Source organism: Carex rostrata, chromosome 28 (genome assembly GCF_964058835.1).
Source record: "Carex rostrata chromosome 28, lpCarRost1.2, whole genome shotgun sequence".
NCBI classification, from domain to species: domain Eukaryota; kingdom Viridiplantae; phylum Streptophyta; class Magnoliopsida; order Poales; family Cyperaceae; genus Carex; species Carex rostrata.
Window position 1 is genome coordinate 4,215,157 of NC_135945.1, and position 19,776 is coordinate 4,234,932.

Sequence of the window (19,776 nt, forward strand, 5' to 3'; positions counted from 1 at the left end):
GATACCCCTCATGCCGCCTTTAAATTCGAACCAGAGCTAGCACTCTGGCCTGAAAGATCGTGAATCCTAGCGCCCCTGTTCGGATTTTAATTTGTTCCTTCACCAAATTCTTTTTCTTTTGAATTGAACTGACCGAAAGTATAAATTAAGATGATAACAAAGAAAAAGACATCATTATGCGCGCATGAGGAGCATGATCCAAACGCACTCGTTTGAAATTACAAATCAATCAATCTCACTTGAAATCGATTCAAAAGTCTTGAAAATGATCTAATCGCAACAATAGACCCACCAATTAGAAACAAAGCTCGAGTGTGCTATGCTCACCAAAAGAGCTTGATGTGCATAGCTCCAAAATTCTATTGGATGAGCTTTCAACAACGAATTCAGACATTTATAATTAAGCTACTTCACGAGTATGTACATGCAAATTTTTAAATTTTGGAATTCATTAACATAAAGTCAAGCGGTATAAAAAAATGATGAATAATGAATGTATTTAACTAACTTGTAGAACTTTATTTTTTATACCGCTTGACTTTATACTAAATGAATTTCAAAATTTCAAAATATTGCATGTACATGCATACTCATAAAGTAGATCAACTTTAATAGATTAGATTTGTCGTTTGAAGTCAATCCGATAGATATTGGAGTTATTCATCAAGGGTGGAGGCATATTCAATAAATGAGAGTCAATTGACCCCATTTGTTTGTAGGGTTTTTGACGATTCAAATCCATTGATTTAGCTTAAGGTGCGGAAAGAGTAAAACAAAAAAATTTTCATCTACCTTAAGCTACGGATTAAATGAATCAGGAAGATCCATTTAATCCTATTTACAGATCTACTCCATAATTGATTTTCTAAAGCTTTAAATCTATTTATCAATTAAATAGATTAATATAACATGTTTATACCTTGTTTCCAAATCACAGTTGGAATGCAGACCGAGCGAGAAGAGCTACACCAGGGAAGGAATCGACTCGGAGTATCACACGTGTGATACCACTATCGATTATCCACCAAGACTAACCGGAGAGCAGTTTATTTCTTCTGCCAGAAATAGCGTAAACCGCGGAATTCTGCAGAAACACTATTCACCGAAATAGGGACAGATTAAATATATTTAAGACTCCAAGTTATTCCGTTTCACTTAAAAGCAAAGCAAGAAATACCGCAGAGTTTGCAAAAATATATTTTTCCGAATCTCGTAATAACCGAAACCGGGGAAGAGAGAAATTCCGATTAATGTATTAATCAGATTAACATGTGAATTAGTAAGTTTTATCTCTACCCTCACCCCTCTATTTATAGTGTTTTGAGGAGGTTCGCAAAAGACCGAAATACCCCTCAAAACAAATCTATTTACCAAAATACCTTGACACCTCATGCTTTAATATGTGAAATGACCAAAATACCCCTTCCACACTCTTCTCCATGCTTCTACACCCTAAGGTGTCATGCAAGGTGACATAGGTGTGAAATGACCATTTTGCCCTTGGCCCATTAAGGCATGAATAGTAAAAGGCTTTGATTTTGGGCTTTGACTTTGGGCTTTTAATTTTAATTAAGGCTTTGATTATTTTTGGGCTTTTAAACCCATAATTCAAATCCATAATTAACAAATTAAAATCCAAATCAAATATATATAATTGCCATATACAATTATATTTCTTTTCGGTTGTTGTTCGGTAACTTTTATACAACGTAACGTGTACGTTTATAAATTAACCGTTGTTTCTGCTTGTCATTCTAAATGACATTTATAATTTAATTATATCACGTATAATTAATTATAATCATCTTAATATTAATTATAATAAATTTATAATTAATCAGTAAGATTCTCCAAGTAGCTCCTATATGGTGTGACCCAATAGGATCTGTGTTATGTTGGTAAACAGAGTTAAAACTGTTTTAACTTCTATAATCATGAGTGGTATCTGGCAACACATCATGACCATCCAATTACACAGATGATGCTGTACTGTACAATATCACGATCCAGTAAACTATTTACTTGTGTCTGTTCTTCTGTCTCATAGCTATCAGATCAGTTTCAAGGTAGATGTGTGTCATCCTTGCTAACTGAATCTTTTCTTGATCTTAAGTAGATTATCAAATATAATTACTCTTGTAATTATACCGCATGCAGATAATCTAACTCTACCAAGGGGCCCAGTGATGCTATAGCTCGTATAGAGATACGAGGGACAAATAGTATTTTTGGCAGACTATCACTTCCTCAGCTAAGCTATACATATGGAAATGCTACTGTTATGGCTGATTTTTACGGACAGCGGTGGATAACAATCACACATACACATTTCTCAGTGGGAACGATAAATACCTCATACTGTAGAACGTGACACTGAATGAAAACATAAATGACACGAACACAATTCTATTTAATGTCTCATTCGGGGTCTGTCAAATACCATGTTCCTAGAACATGTATCTATGTGATTAAAATGACATCTCGTGTCAAGTGGTTTGTAAAACTTAACCATATTTTAATCCACATACTAACCTTATAGCGGTAATTAGTGTTCCTGCTAATTACCTTGGTCAGTGACCTTTTAAGAGTATATATCATCTATATTATGGAGTTTCACAATTTCAGTCATGAACTCGAAATGATCCATAAATGCAATAATACTCAAGGCAACAAAATAATATAAACATTCAATTCATGAACAAAGCTTTATGATAATTTATCGTATTATTGACTTCTAGATTATTACAAACTAACATTGTTTTCAAAATTTGGGCCATGGAAAGCGAATGTCGGACCAAACCCAGTCGGAGCTGTCCAATTCAACTGTAGAACTTTAATTAATTTTTGCGCTAATCTATAATTGTACGAATCTTGATATTTTATTCGATGCTCATCGAACTGTCCCAACTCCAACACGCAATCCAGAGCTAGCACTCTGACGTGAAATATCGCAAGTCCTATAGCTAAGGGTGAAAACGGATCGGATAGGGATTGGATAGTGATAAAACCATATCTGTATCTGTTTCTTTCTTCTGGATACGGATAGATACAGATACGGATTAGATATCGGATATCCGTAGATATATTATATACATATATATTTTCATAATATATATTGAACTATATGGTATATAAATCTACTATTTGAATACGGATAATTGAAATTCAAAATCATAATCGTACCACTATCTGCACGGATATTCGGATTTCAGATATCCGTATCTAATTTTCGAATATAGATCTGGATTCAGTCGGATAATATCAGATCCGTTTTCATCCCTACCTTCCCCTGAATGGATTTTAATTTGTGCCCCTCCTAATTCGGTTTTTTTGTATTGAATTAACTGACCGAAAGTATAAAACAAAATGATAAATAAAAACATCATGACGCATGAGGAGCATAAGTTAAACGCACTTGTTTTACATTACAACTCAACCAAACTCGCTTGACATCGATTCAAACGTCTTAAAAATAATCTAAGTGCAATAAAACAGTCACCAATTAGTTCTACACTTACAAGACGTTGTAATCAACATATATCATTCAACCAATATATATATATATATAGAGAGATATCTAAATATATAATTTTGTTTAATTATCTTATATAAAAATGGATAAGATAACTGAAAAATATCGTTATCCATATTCGTATCAGATAAGTTAAGAAGAAAAAAATTTAGTCTTATTCGTCTTTTGGAATACAATAAAGGATTAAGTAAATGGGTAAAAGGGGCGCCATTGACAACTTATCTAAGATGAAGCATAATTTTTTAATTATATTTAATTTCAAATATTTTTATAATATTTTTGATAAATTAAAAAAATAGGAATATATATCTTTGAAAAAAAAATAGTCAAGAGGTGACAGTATCAGTCCTAACTAGGTACAATGTGATTCTGGAAAAACTACTAGTCTTTGTTACTATTCAAGTCAATCAATTTCCGCAGCCTATATGCGTACTTAATTGACTTAATTTGCTACTATAGTCTCTTTGGTTTGCACAATTTCTGCGGGGTTGTTGTAGTTGAACTGAGACTGATATAGACAGTGTGTAATCTTAGCATATTAATGATATTTCAGATTGAATTAAAATATAATTAATAGTCTAGATTAACTAGTAATTATTAACATATTAAGTCCGAACAAAGCGAATCTGTTCGAACAAATTATTTAATTACGAACCATTTCCGAACCCATGTCATGAGCACAAGTTATCCTGCCAATAAACAGATAGTTCTATTTCTGAACCGATGTCGTGAGCACAAGTTATCATGCCAATAAACATTCTTCATCTCTCTCTCTCTCTCTTTCTCTGCCGCTTCATTCAGAGAAGGGTTTTTCCAAGGGTTTCTTACCTGAATTCATATCACCTAAGATAAGGTAACAGAATATTTAGGTTTAGATCCAGACCGTCCGATTGTAATCGGCACGAATATTAAAGGTACCCTGAGAATTTCACCTCTGGTCGGATAGATCCGGATTCTGATCGGATGGTCCATATATAAACAGAAATATTCTGTTACCTCAGAGGATATGAATTGGGTGGATTTCAAGGGTTTCCGATGAACCTGAATTCATAATATTTATGTTTAGACCCAGATCGTTCGATCATAATCTGCACGGATATTAAAGAACCTCGTGCATTCCAAATGTAAACAGAAATATTCTGTTGGATATGGATTTCTGGTGGATTTCCAAACGGGCTCCTGGTTTTCAACAAATCGAAGACCCCAAAACATAATAAGACACCAGTTGTTGTACTGCAACACAGGCTCTCTCTCTCTAGGCCCGTTGCATTGAGGTCTGGCTTAACCTGGACTCAACCATATTGGCCTTTCTTATCAAAGGCAATTTGTACATTCTCAAGGATCTCAACCATGCAAAGTTCTAAATAGCGATTATCGCGTCATTCCAGAAATGTTTAAAAAAAACACTATTGCAAATAACGAAATTGTAGCGAAAACTATCATACAGACTGTTTTTTATTCAAAATTATATTATATAATTCTACTAATTATCAACATTATTTAAAGCCTCATAGAGCAATAAGTAATACCAAATTGATTAAGAAAATCATAATATTTATATTAAACTAGTGCAAAATCCAAATTCCAATTCAAAATATCTCTAGTAATATCATAAACTAATTATTTATTTTATTCAAAATAACCTAAACATCTTAACATGAACTATTTTATTTTTCTAATCAAAATAACCTAAGCATCATATCATAAACTATTTATATTTTTCTATTTCAAAGCAAAAATAATATGGGCCTTAAAAAAATTAGTCCATAAAAGAAGATTTCAATTTGGGCCTTGAAATAAAGTCTATGTAGTATAGCGTGCGCTATTTGTATTACACGCTATAACGTACTGCTATTACTGTTATAACGGTCGTATAAATAACACACTTTTATCATAACTTAATGTTTAAGGTTCGAAAATGCTATAGCGCACTATTTAAAACATTGTTCTCAATCCAAATTAACTGCTCACAAATATAGCTTTTTAAAAAGTAGTCATACGTTAAAATCGGAGTTTCGTGCAAACAGTTATCCCCATTTAAAATTTATTCCTGGTCGCCTTCTTGGTAAAACATTTGGGTAGTCGTTATCATGTTGGTCTGTTTTATGATGCATGTGTGCGGGTTGGTGGTTCTTGTATGTATGTAACAGTCTATATACACTAATACAAAAATGCTAATTGTATACGGAAAATCATACACGAAAGCGATAAAATGGGCTCAATAACCATACACACACGATCATTAACACAAAAACTGTGTACGAAAAACACCTGAATTAGTGCACGTTTTTTATATATATTAATAAAACATGTACGATTGGTTAGTTCATTGTATAATTAAATCAGGGCATAACTTTTATTTTTACTCAAAAAGAAACTTAATCTCAATTGGTTAGTTAATTGTATAATTATTAATAAAAATACTCTTCACACCAAATCATAAAGATTCGTGCAGGCATACCATGCCCGTATTATTTAATCTCTCTCTGATTAACTTTATCTCAATTGGTTAATTAATTAGTTGTATAATTATTAATAAAAATTTCTTCACATCAAATCATGGAAACAGGATCTGATTTAGACCCGTTAAACACTGCACATATAATCCTAATACCAAAAAAGGAAAACCCAACTGAAGTTCAGGATTACCGACCAATTAGTTTGATCCACTCCGTGCAAAGGATTTTTTCAAAAATCCTGACAAATAGGTTGCAAAAAAAAAATAGATGGCATAATACACAACTCGCAAACAGAGTTTGTCAAGGGAAGACAAATAATGGAGGGCTTTATTTATGCACAAGAGGTGCTTCAATACACAGAAAAATAAGGTACCGATAGCTATCTTCAAAGCTGACATACACAAGGCTTTTGATACGGTAAATTGGGAGTTCATGCGGCATATAATGCGGAGTCTGGGACTTCCGGACCAATGGATAACATGGGTAATGGAGGCAGTATTGAAAGGATCCTCGCAGATACTAATCAACGGCCTACTGAGAAAAAAAATTGAACTAAGACGGGGAGTCCGTCAAGGTGACCCATTGTCTCCAATGTTATTCATACTAGCAATAGATTTCCTACCGCGTTGGCTAGACAAACTCCAACAGAATGGAGTGCTAAAAATGCCATTCACTGGAATGCATGCATGCCTGCTGTACGCGGATGATGCACTTTTCTTCATTAAACTGGAATGCCAGCAGATATAGATACTAAAGATCATTTTACTAGCATTCCAAGGTATTTCTGGATTAAGAGTAAATATGCTGAAATCTGAGCTCGTAGTTTCATGAGAATCTGAGTACAATGCAAATGATTTGGCGAGTGTAATGGGATGTAAAAAGGGCACATATATATGCCGCTTATTCACAAATTCAGATCTTGCCTACAGGGATGGACAGCAAGATTCTTGTCCATGGCAGGCCTACTTCATGTCGGTATTCGAATTGCCGGTATGGGTGAAAGAAGAAATTGATAAGATTAGAAGAGACTTCTTATGGCATGGAGTGCTACTGGATAAAAAGAAAATTCACTTGGTGAGCTGGGAAGTCATTTGCAAGCCTAAACAACTAGGCGGACTAGGAATAATGGATCTTAAAACATTCAATCAAGCGCTTTTGGCAAAATGGTTATGGCAGTGGCTGAGCCCAGAACAACGACTATGGAAAGCAATATACACTGCAACGGGCAGAAACAGTACGCAAATACCGGACTCACGGTTCTTCAAACAGATGCAACATGTGGCCATGCTGCTTATCGAATCACTCACATCATGGATACCGGGCGATGGAGAAACAATAAAATTCTGGCATGATAATTGGGGCATCGGTATCCTCCGACACAAATTCGGAGCTATCTACTCACATGCCATAGAAGCCAACATAACGCTGGCAAGGGCACTGGCAGCGTAACAGTTCATCCCACTATTGCAACTGGCAACTGAAGAAATGAGGTGCATGAGGGAAATAATTGATCCAAGGGGTATATGTCTCATGGGCCAACAAGACATGCCATTGTGGCAGCCATCTTCAGTAAAGGAATTCTCAGTCAAATCAGCGTATCTAGCAATAAAGGATGGTTCTAGATCAGATCTGAGAAGAATTTGGAAACTAAGGGTACCGCCTAAGATTAAAATTTTTGCATGGCTGATGTCTCTAAATAAGATTTTGACTACTGGCAACCTGATGAAGCGCGGATGGCAAATGCTGAACATATGTCACATGTGCAGACGGGACGAGGAAACGGTAAACCACTTGTTCAATAACTGCAATATAACCCGACACACATACGAAGTGGTTTCACAACGGTTATCAATACCGATACACAGTGAGGGTGGTACAATACTATACACAGAAGCAATAACAGAGAAAAGGGTGCACAAGAAGGAGAGGGAAATGCTTCTAATCACACAGTTTGAGATATGGCGCGAGAGATGTAACCGAATCTTCAAGGACCAAGCAAAAAAAATAGAATACCTGGTCGAAAAGATACACGAACAGTGGGAGATGGCAAACCTGACAACAGGCGATCAAACAACAAGGAATCGTTAAATAAGCCATGAAGGCATCAACGCCTCTGATGAACTTCAATTTTCAATTTTTCTCTTATTTTCCCTTGTTTTTAATTATTGTCTTTGTTTTAATTCTTTAAATAGCTCAACTGTCTTGAGCTGTTTTTTTATAAATTTACTTTGTAACAGGTCTTTCATAAAAACCACAACCGCTCTTTTTAATCAATTAAGTAAATAGAGGCTTGACCTCTATTCTTCTCTTCAAAAAAAAAAACCGCTCTTTTTAATCAATTAAGTAAATAGAGGCTTGACCTCTATTCTTCTCTTCAAAAAAAAAAACCGCTCTTTTTAATCAATTAAGTAAATAGAGGCTTGACCTCTATTCTTCTCTTCAAAAAAAAAAAATTGGCGGTTACTTTTTTGTCATCACATGATATGTCCGATCCGAACACGTTACTCTATAACAGAAAATGACGAATAACGCACATATTAAATGCCATATAATTGTGAGCAACGACCCCACCATTCATATTACTTACAAGTTACAACTTCACTACCCATTTTGAATTCCTTTTGCCCCATTTTTCTTCAGAAGAGAAACAAGATCCTGATTTCTGAGCATACTATCAATTTCAATGAGCAATAATAAGTGCTGCCTTTTCTTCATACCAACATGGCCATCAAGCCACACTATCCCAATGTTCTATACTCTCATGACTGCTCGATCGTAATACTTGCCCCCTTTTCCTCCTCGACTACATCAGATGCTCCCCATCTCTAACCTATTTTAGTAATGCGAATATTAGGTTCGATAACCTATTTTAGAAATGCGAATATTTATTACAATTATATACACCAAGTGGAGTAACTTTCAGTATGGCACCAATTACATACACCAACCTATTTTAGAAATGCGAATGTTTTCAACCGACATAAAATGGTTTTTAATGACTCACCACTACCAACCAGTAGCTATTATTGCTCTTACTTCATTTTAGTGTCAATCTCATATCGATGACTCTTTTTTTAAATTCTCATTTTTATCTTGAAATTTTTCACGAATTGCTGAATTTAATATTTACAAAGTTCCTTAACTCTTTTAATGCTGATTTGTTGAAAAACATTAATTGGTCAATGAGATTTGTTTTGGATGCTTAGAGTTCTCTGATAATCGATTTAAACTTAAAACAATTGAGTTATTGGTGCACTGCTCCGTTGAAAACAAGATTCTAAATAGAGATTATAGCCAGTGGTGATACAAAACAAAATAAAATAAACTATTGCGAATAGCGTTGCTATAGCAAAAGCTATCATACATAGCATTTTTTTTTTAAATTCTATATTCTATATTTCTAATAATTAATCAAGGATGCATGGTGCAACAGGGGTGTCATCTGTGCACTTTAACCATCGCGGAGAATAGTAATCACATTATGTGGATTTGTCCATATGCGTCGAGATTCTGGCAAGGGCTCTTGGCAAACTATAACATCCGGTATAGTGGAGGAGGTAAATTTACAGAAAAATGGGACTTATCGCAGCCTAATGTATCAAGGAAAGAGGCATCCGCCAGGAACAGGGTGTGGGCGGCAGGAGCATGGGCTCTGTGGAATGAAAGAAACAGACGATTTTTCTCACAAAAAACCAAGCCAATGTATATCTTAATTAATGACACGACACTCAACATTCTATTTTGGGAACATTTTAGAAAGACGACAATTAGGGTCTAGTGTAGGGCATGGGGCTATGTTTTGTGTTTTATTACAGACAATTTTCCATAGTTGAGATGAGGGTTACTTTTATCGGGTGCGAGGGACAATTTGTCCAATGTAAATAACATTTTTCTTATTAATATATTTGTTGGTGGTATTTCACCGCCAACCATAAAAAAAAAAAAGAATTACGGTAACAACTAAATGACAATAAAATGACAATGAAAATGATAAATCGACATGGCATTTATTAGTAACTTAATAAGAGCATAATTGTCCCTATAGTATGAGAAACCTAACATAAGAATTAACTCGGTGACCATATATTAATATTTTACAATCTTTCTCATACTAAGACATTTGCTTTAGATGTATTGATCCAACTTTCTTAGTTCTTGCATCTTCCTATCATTGCATGGACTATATCAACGTCAATGGTTGATGCTTGCCACTCCATAGGTAAAACCAGAATGTTGTAATTTCTCTTTAATGATCTCATCCAACTTAGTAGCCATCTCAGGCGTCAAATGATTCTGCCAATCCCCCACAACACCTTTTCTGAACAAGATATCATTTTGTACGTCACCAATTCCATTTTTGTTCACATCAAGGTCTTTGAGTTTTTTGAAGCTACAAAATTCAACGATCTCTTCAACGAGACCAGCTTCCACCTCTTCCTCAGAAAAGGGGCATCCAACATAGTTTGCTAGCCTCGTCACACCATCTATAGGGTCCATCATCATTGCCTCGTATTTAAGGAACAAAATACTATTTGGGTGATGCAAGCTCTTCGTGTAATATTCGAGAACGTGATCCCAGACAGGACCAACTGGTATTCGGCCCTCACAAAATAACTCGAAGGCTTGATTGAAAGGAAATGAATCCTTGAACCACTCAAATTTTGTGAACATGTGCCAAAGAGAGACTATAACATCTTTTGGCTCTCTACAGATATAAACAATTCGACATTTTGATGTCTTCATACTCTCTGGAAGTATTGAGTAGGGCAAATGAGTTCCTATAACTCTAGGAGAAGGAAGAGTTTCGAGATATTGTTCATCTTGCATAGCATATGTTAGTTCAGTGATAGGTACACAATCATGAGGATTGAGTTTAAGCAAAGGGTGAGAAGCGAAACCATACTTTTTTCGGTGCATTATGGTGAAAGTGAGGGCTTTGAGCCAAGTGGTGCCGGACTTCATGAAGCTTGCCACGATTACATCACTGGGTCGAGGCTTCAACTCCTCCTCCATCCTCATAACACCAGGAAGAATATGTTCTAACATCCAAAAACCTTTGTAATTTCTCATCGTAGACGCGGCCCACTGTTCTTCTTTTGGGAGTGTAAGAATTATATCTTTGTATTTGCTATCTACCTCTTCAATATTTGGTATGTTATTCCAGGGTGGACGAGACCTTAGTATTGGCTCTTCTCCTTCCTCATCTTTCAGGGGATTGGAAGTGAAGGTGGGATAAGTGTTTTGTGAAAGATTGGCCATGGGGAAAGAGAAGCTGTAGTTTAATTTCTAGATTCTTTCAAATGAATTTGCTCTATATATATAATAGAACCAACCCGGTCCCACAATTATAGCAACCGGTAGATTAGAATGCAATTATTAGTATATTTCGCAAGTTGTACATGCATATCCGTAAAAATTAAAAATAATCGAAAAAGTAAATGCAATATTTATTCAGTTGAAGCTTTCAATTATTTCAACCGACATCAGATGCAAAATATTTGTTTTTTTTTCCGACATATGTCACCGTTCTCTCATATATTAGATTTTTTTTTTAAATCTTGAGAGAGGCTGAGCATGCCGATATCCTAATTCATCAAAGGCTGTGATTTAATTTACTGAATTTTATGATCAAAGAATTCTACAATTATGCTTTTTATGTGACAATGTATTGGTTCTATGAACAATTATTTGGGAAAATTTCAAACATACAATTATGCTTTTTATGTGGCAATGTAATGTAATTTTATTTTGGGAAAATTTATTTTATACACAATTATTATGTTGAACCTTTTCAGATATTTAGAGAATGATTATTATTACATGTTGGTATCTATTTAAAAAAATATAGACAAAATGTATTAACAAGTGATTGCATTTAATGCATGTTTTAAAGTAAATTATAATTATAAATCACAATTGTGATACTTATAAATTAATAAGTTTAACTCTTATATATTATTGTTATATGTTAACTCTTGTATCCTTTTTAAATTTATCATATTTATCAATATTTATCATAAATTTGAAATTTATCATATAATTGATTTTTTCTGATATCTTAATATATAAATATTGTAAATAGTAAATATACTATAAATTAAGTTGAAATATAATTTATTTTGAACTCAGTGATCAAATTTATATTTATAGTAGATAAGCTAGTTATTAAGAAGTTATAAAAAGTATGCAAAGAAACAAAAAGCGCATGAAGAGAGAACAATAAATGAGTGATTTTGCATCACAGCTTTTAAGAATCGTCATCTCAGGTTGAATCAGTTTCTTAATAAAAGTAATTTGGATAAGTCATTCAATTTCTTGATTACATTTATACTTCGGAACATGAACACTTTAAATAAAAAATAATAAAAGGCACGCATCCAAATATATTAAACCACTAACTAATACTCATTCACCATCAACTTGCTTCAAATACATGCTAATTAATTAATATATAGAAGAACTAAACAATTACAAAACAAATAAAATTTTCTGATTTGACATGTCATGTAGATCATGACATATAACTCTCCTTTTTTTTCCTTTCTTTCGCCGTCTATATTGAAATCACTATCGGCAGTGCATTTGAATTGCGTGATAAACAAATTAATATGTAATTAACTATAATATATTACTAATTAAATGCAATTAACGATAATATATAACAGGCACGCATCCAAAAATAAAACTATTATGATTATATTATTAAGATGCAAAGAGAAAATAATCGAAAAAGTAAATAATTATGTGTCGATTATACAACTATTATGATTATAATAATTGAAAGCTTCAACTAAAATTACAATGCATTCCCAAAATGTTAACTCTTGTATTGCTTTCTATGTTTGAGATAAAATAAATTTTCCCAAATAAAATTACAAAAAAAAGGAAAAAATGCTCTCTAAATTAATTTAAAAAATTAATTAAGATACAAAAATTCACAAAAAACTTATATAAAAAATTTGGAGTTAGAAAAATTGTAATTGTGTAAGTCTTTTATGGAAATCATTAATTTTAAAATTAATATTTGGAAAAATTTATGTAATACATAATTAAAATATAAATAAAAAATCTTATAGAAATACAAATTTATGATTTTTTTTTCCTTAATTCTTCATAAAAAACATTTACACATGCATATTATAACAGTGATTTTTATGGCCTTCTCTTCATTCCATGCGATGTAATAATGCAATTTTAAACAAATCTTAAAAAAATAAAAAATAGACATCAAAATTTATAATGCGAATGACAACAAAATAGTGATGAACTTTTTTCAATAAAAAATATTTTTTTAATGGAAAGAATTAATGTTTTTTTTATATTCCAAAAGAGCCGTTTATATTCTGAATCATAAAGTATTTATACTGAATGCGCAAGTTACTTGTACTAATTTACAGGCATTTATACTTTGACTATAAAATATTCACCATTTTTTTGCAGCATTATTAAGACTTTAGAAGAGAGGTTGAAATTAGAGTGAGAGAATTTTTTTTTTTTTTTGAGAAAATATTGTATTCCAACTTGACTTATTTTATATATAGTACAATAATGACTTATTTAAAAAAAAAATTTCTCTAAAAAGATAAATAAAATTATAAAACTAGCCTTCATACTAATTACAGAAAAAAAATTCTTCTTCATTAAGCCATATCAAATTCTCAGCATGCATTTTTAATTCATTCAAGCAACTTCTAATATATATATATATATATATATATATATATATATATAGAGGTTGAGATAAAATGATTAATGATACACATAACAACATTAAAACATTCCAATTAAATTTTGTTAAAATTAGTAAAAATATAGTTTTTAGAATTTTAATATTTTATAACAAAAATATATTATTATTTGATATTTTTTTTGAAAAAATATCAGTATGTCTGGATTCAAATAAAGCGACTTAGCTACATGTAAGATGTGTAATTATCAGTCATGGAGAAAATGGTACCTACCTCAAATTTATGACGTAAACGACAATAAAAGATAAAACAAAATCTCGAAAAATTAAATTCGAGACTATTCCATCAAATTCATTTTCTTGACTCTCTCCATTTCATCTTAAAAGAGAACCTTCCATTTCATTTCTTTGACTTCCAAGGCAAGTTCCAACTTGTCAAGGTACTGATGCAACTGGAGAAAATGATGGCTTCATTTTTAATTAATTCTTCATTTCAAATCAATTTATTTCCGCAGCCTATAAGCGTACTTAACTGACTTAATTTCCGCAGCCTATATGCGTACTAAAGTTGATCAGTTCAACTACAACAATGCCGTATAAATTGTTAAAACTAAAGATACTGTAGTAGCAAATTAAGTCAATTAAGTACGCATATAGACTGTAGTAACAAAGACTAGTAGTTTTTCCAGAGTCACATTGTATCTAGTCAGGACTGATACTGTCACCTCTTGACTATTTTTTTTTTTCAAAGATATATATTCCTATTTTTTTTAATTTATCAAAAATATTATAAAATATTTGAAATTAAATATAATTACAAAATTATGCTTCATCTTAGATAGATTGTCAATAGAGCCCTTTTACCCGTTTACGTAATCCTTTATTGTATTCGAAGACATGAATAAGACTAAATTTTTTTCTTCCAAACTTATCTGATACAAATAAGGCTAACGATATTTTTCAGTTATCTTACCCGTTTTTATATAAGATAATTAAAAAAATTATATATATAGATATATATAGAGAGAGAGATAGGCTAATATGTTTTTGGTAGCATATGGGCCGAAATACACACAGTCCAAATTTAAAATTTCAAAATCCAAAAAGTTGATATATATATATAATATTGCTTAGCGTGTTTCATAGCTAAAAGGTGATGCATATATATATATGAGTATATTTAATTTGAATAAGATCGACTTGAGGAGATAGAGCCGATCCAAAACGTTGAATATAATCTTCATATTAATGTGTTTGAAGACCAAATTTTACATTTTAAAAAAAAAATTTACTAAAAAACTTTATTGAAAATTGCTGTTTTTTAAACAAATCTGGATCATATAAAAACAACAATTTTCAATAAATCTAAAAAAATAGTAAATTTTTTTCAAAAAATATAAAATTTGGTCTTGTAACACATTAATATCGAGATGAAGTCACCTAAAATTTGGTCTCCTAAGCCATATTAATATGGAGATCAAATGTGAAGGAAAGTGAGACTTATGAATCAGCTAGTCATGTCATAAAAATTAACATTACTAATCCTAATTCTGATTCATGGATATTGAATTAATGGTTCAGGAGCTCGATCATATTGTTAAAATATACAAAGGTTTAAAAGGAGTAGGATGTTTAATACGGGAGAGATAGAACTTCGCATAGGCTAAGAAACAAAATACAGGAGAGTATCTACGAGGGTAAAAAGTGACTATCTGTGAGGGTTTATCGACAAAAAAATAATTTTGCTATTAGGGACGATAGTATCCGCTAGGAAATACCGACAGTATCGGTCGCGGATACTGTCTCATTCTTGTAGTTTTTAAAGTTGTTCCCTTAGCCGTGATAACTTTCTCATTGGCACTACTTTCTAACATGATCCAAATATTATATAATTGTATATATATATATATATATAGCAAAGCTAGGGTGTGATGCGCTTACCAAGAGGGTTTGGTGATCACAACTCCAAAAATATATCGGATCGACTTCAAACGCCAAATCGAAACCGTTGAAATCCTTGTACTTCATGAGTGATGCATGTACATGCAAAGTTTTGAAAAATTTGAGTTTATTGTTACAAGGTCAAGCGGTCAAAGAAATAAACTTTTTATAACTTAATTTATAAGTTGTTTTATATATTTATTTTTTATCATTTCTTTGACCGCTTGACTGTGTAGCAAATAAACTCAAAACTTTCAAAATTTTATATATATATACATCACTCATGAAGTACATGGATTTCAATGGTTTGGATTCGGAGTTTAAAGTTGATCCAATATACTTTTGGAGTTGTGCTCATCAAACTCTCTTGGTGAGCACATCACACCCTAGCTTTACTCATATATATATATATATATATATATATATATATATATATAGAGAGAGAGAGAGAGAGAGAGAGAGAGATCGGCTATGGTACATTGCAATGTATAGGCATTTTTATACATTGGACCATAAATCACCGGATTCAAAGTCCAAATGACCGATCCAAACCGTTAATCTTGTTCTCCATATTAATATGTGCTTGGAGACCAAATTTTATATTTTTTGGAATTTTTTTACTATTTATTAAGCCACTTTGAAAATTGCTGATCCAACGGTGCTTTTTGATTTTACTGTTACCGCTGGATCAGCAATTTTCAAAGTGGCTTAATAAATAGTAAAACAATTCCAAAAAATGTAAAATTTGGTCTCCAAGCACATATTAATATGGATAACAAGATGAACAGTTTGGATCGGTCATTTGGACTTTAAATCGGTGATTTATGGTCCAATGCACAAGGGTGCCTATGCATTGCAATGCAGCATAGCGCATATATATATATATATATATATATATATATATATATATATCTTTCATAAGTAAAAAAATAATTTCTATTAATTTCATGTTTAGATATGGAAAGCATATTTGAGTTTAGATTCAAGCACTAATCTATACAAATTCTTTTATTGTCCAAAATAGAACACCAAATTAAAGTATTAAAGATGCTTTGTTAATTAATAGCTTGATGATCACCTACAACTACTCAAAATACCATCCATACATATTCCATACCGTGTTTGTCTCATATTCTTTTTAATTAGCATTATTGGTCATGTTACCATGGCACGTTGGACTGTAATTAATTAAGAAGACTTAAGGCCGTCTGCTCTTAAAAAGACTAAGACACCTAATGTTAATTGTTGACTATGGCACGAATCTCCTATATTCTAAATAGGCACCCAATTAATTAATTTTGACTCGGTTGAAGTATTCTATTCTTCTCCTCTGCTGCATGCAACTGCACTTAAAGCTATTAATTAATCTCCCCTAATTAGTATGCTTTTCCTTTGTCGTTTCTGCACTGAAGGAGAAAAGTACATGGGTCCCACCCAAAGTTCTAAATAACAGTTATAGAGTTATAGCTTTTAAGTCTGAAAAAGTTATAGCGCAACATAGCTAGTTATTTAGAATCATTATAAAAGAAATGCGATCAATAGCGTTATAGCTTTTGAGGTCCGAAAAAACTATAGTTAGCTTGTTAGAACCATGGTCCCACCATTAACTTTAATTGATTTTTTTTTTTTTTTTTTTTTTTTTTTGGAGTTGGTGTAGCTCCTTTTGTATATATTCAAACAGAATCAATAACAATTGAATTATTTTTTATAAATACCAACCTACTAGCTAGGCTACTACAGTTTTATCCCTAAAATATAAAGAGGTCATTTTCATCAAAGAATCACTCTCCTAAATAACTAGGCAGGATGTGGGCCCTTTATGTGAGTGCTACCACTTAGTCTTTTTACACACCTTATTTTACTAGCTTACACTCTCATATTAATAGTATGAATGAGAGGAATGGACCTACAAAAGCTGGTCAAAGAAGTCTTCATCCAATTTTAAAATATATAGTTGGAAGCGTAACTTGATTGCTGAGGCCTCGTTTTGACTAACATTCTGCCCTTCTAGAGATGTTTGGAAAGCCAGGCGCCTCCTTCTGTTATTTTCTTCGGATATGCCCTTCTCAAAAATAAAATTTTAACAAGGGATGTTTTGATAAAAAGACACATCCAGTGCGAACCACACTGTGTAATGTGCGACGGGACTAATGCAGAATCGATTGTTCACTTGGTTTTCAGCTGTAGGTACGCGAGAAGAGTTTGGAGAGGTGTACAGCAGTTGCTTGGTGTTCAGATCTTGACCTTAAACCGGGTACCACAAACAGCATACCAGATTTGGAATCACTCGTGGACTGCAATCTCTTTCACAGGGGTGGTCAACAAGAGAGATTGGATGGCAAGAATGCTCTGCACTTGTTGGGAAATCTGGAAACAAAGGAACAGTCTCATTTTTAGAGGAAATAGAGTTGAGCCCATAGTTCGTAAAATCGGCCGATTCCGATTCAACTCGGAATCGGACTGGACCGACCCGATTTTTGCCCGATTCTCAAGTTGGTGTGATTCTTTTAAAAAAAAAGCGGATGAACAGTGAAAAAATCGGGCGATTTTCCGATTTTTTGTCCGATTTACACCGATTTGAACCGATTCAAACGATTTAAAGCAAAAAAATTTCAATTTGACTAACCTCTGTGCTGATTCAGAGAAAATTGCGCCATTTGAATCCACCTCTGTGTCGATTCAGAGAAGAAGAAGGCAGCCCGAAAGGGGGAGAAGGCGCGCAGGAGGAGAAGGTAGCCCGAAAGGGGGAGAAGGCACTGAAGACGCGCCATTTGAGCTCGGTGTTCGAACCATGGAGAACTGAGAAGGCGCTGATTTTTGCCACCGTGGTGAGAAGGGGGAGAACCGGAGAAGAACACCGAAGTCGTGCAGGAGGAGAAGAACACCGTGCACCGAAGACTTGATTTTTCGAAAGGCGTTGATTTTTGCCACCGTGGTGAGAAGGGGGAGAAGAACACCAAGTCGTGCAGGAGGAGAAGATGAACACCGAAGAAGTGCTAATATTTGGCACTTTTTTAAATAGGCCCTTGATGTTTTTCTTATTCAGAACTTAATATGTATATATCTTTTTTTTAGTGAAAGGCCCTCATTCTTTTTTTTTTCTAATGAAAGGCCCTCAACAGTAGCATGACTAGTGTTCAATTTGTTTTTTCTTACATGTGATGCTCATTACATTATGCATGTGACTTACTAGAGTTCTTCTGATGAAAATTTAGTGAGTATTAACAATAAAAACAAATATCCCTATTCGTTTTTTAATACAGAGGACGATGAGATGATCCAGCCAGCTCGGCATAGCTTCTGGCAATAAAAATATGTTATATTTGTAATGTTTGTAATACATTAAATAATTAGTGGATTATATGAGTGTAATATTATCTTAATTAACATAGTTTTTTTATCAATTTTTTCCTATTTTTTGGCTACAAAACAAGGCTTCTGCCAAAAAAACCGGATTTACCGATCCGATTTTCCGATTCCGGCCGATTTATCCGATTTTAACTAGGCGGTCAAAAATCCGATTCCGATTCCGATTCCGATTTTCTGAACCATGGTTGAGCCAGAGGCGTTGAGTGCAAAAATAGTGCAGGAGGGAACTATGTGGATCAAAAATTGTTAACGGGTTAACGGGTGGTAGAGTCCTTTGGTCTAGCTGTGTGGGTTTATTAATACTACTGTAATCACCCTGTCAAGCTCTCAAAAAAAAAAAAAAAAAAACTATTTGAAATATATTCATATGCATCACGTTTTAGGTATGAAATATGCCAAGGAATATTTCTTTTATATCTTGGTTTGATGATATATTTTAATTACAACGGTTTGGAAATGTAGACGTACTAATTGGTGAGTGTTTAATTGCATTTAGATTATTTTTAATTAAGAGGCTTGAATCGATGTCAAGTGAGTTTGAATGATTTGTATTGAAAACAACTAAACAAGTGAAACAAAACTGACAGCAGACCATGCATGATCATGCTCCAGTATTTCATGTCAGAGTGCATGATCATGACCATGAATTCATATCACCTAAAGTAACACAACAATTATGTCTACATCCAGATTGTCCGATCAAAATTCACACAAATAAAGGGACCCGTGCATTCCACCTCAGGACGGATTTGCCAGGATTCTGATCAGACGGACGAGATCTTAACAAA

At 33.1% G+C, this 19,776-nt stretch overlaps 1 pseudogene; it reads right to left on the minus strand.

The window, feature by feature from the left end:
• Positions 1-10,182: 10,182 nt before the first annotated feature.
• On the minus strand, positions 10,183-11,266 carry LOC144545914 (cytosolic sulfotransferase 5 pseudogene; annotated as a pseudogene).
• Positions 11,267-19,776: the final 8,510 nt, after the last annotated feature.